We start from the raw sequence: 810 nt of genomic DNA, 5'->3' as shown, positions 1-810 counted from the left end.
TGGCAGCAATCCTGAGCAATCCTGATGGCACAGACAGCTTGGAGATTCCCGAGTGGTGGTAGGACCTAAGAATTAACCTAACAATCACCCTGCTACCCAGGGACTGCACGCAGGACTGTGCACGGTGGCTGGGGAACAAATGGAGAAGGTGAAGAGAAAAGTGGGCTGAACTGTGGACTTTTGCCGGTCTGGAGGACACTGCCATTTTGAAGGTTTAAAAAGCAGCTTGACTATTTTGGATATTTGAAGAGACAGCACGCTCTCACAGATTCCTGGGGCTTAAGAACACATTCTGCTTTCCAGCAACCCCGAGGACACTAGGGACCTGCAAGACTGAAAAGGTACGAGATTTCTCTTGTTTCTCTTATACCCCACACCTGCTTGTTGAAGGGAGGTGTGGCCATCCCCCACTCCCACTTACCTTCTGGGCCTACAAGATTCCATCACAGTCTGTGTGCTCAGACGGAGCCTGGGTGCACTGCCCTGTCCTCCACCGATTTTTTTTCTCTCTTTTTTCTTAATTTTATTTTTTTATTTTTCACTTTCTTTTTTCTGATGATTAGATTGCTTGTATTTGTCTGTGTTAAAACAACTAATGTTATTAATACTTTTGTCCTTTTTATTATTATTCTTAATCTTCCCCTCCCAGGTCCTAGTTTTCAGCATTTTTTCTTTTCCCTGTGCCTTCTTGAATTTTTTTTTTTTAATTGAAGGATTTTTTCCCCCATTTTTCTCATGATTAACCCCATTCCTTGTTTCTCTTTTTGCATTTTTCCCATTTTTTCCTTCATTTATTATTCTCCTTCCCTA

The sequence above is a fragment of the Orycteropus afer genome, unplaced genomic scaffold (genome assembly GCF_000298275.1).
Source record: "Orycteropus afer afer isolate SDZICR_OR568_19922 unplaced genomic scaffold, OryAfe1.0 scaffold00403, whole genome shotgun sequence".
Taxonomy (NCBI): Eukaryota; Metazoa; Chordata; class Mammalia; order Tubulidentata; family Orycteropodidae; genus Orycteropus; species Orycteropus afer.
The sequence above is the reverse complement of the archived record's forward strand: the minus strand, read 5'-3'. Positions refer to the sequence as shown.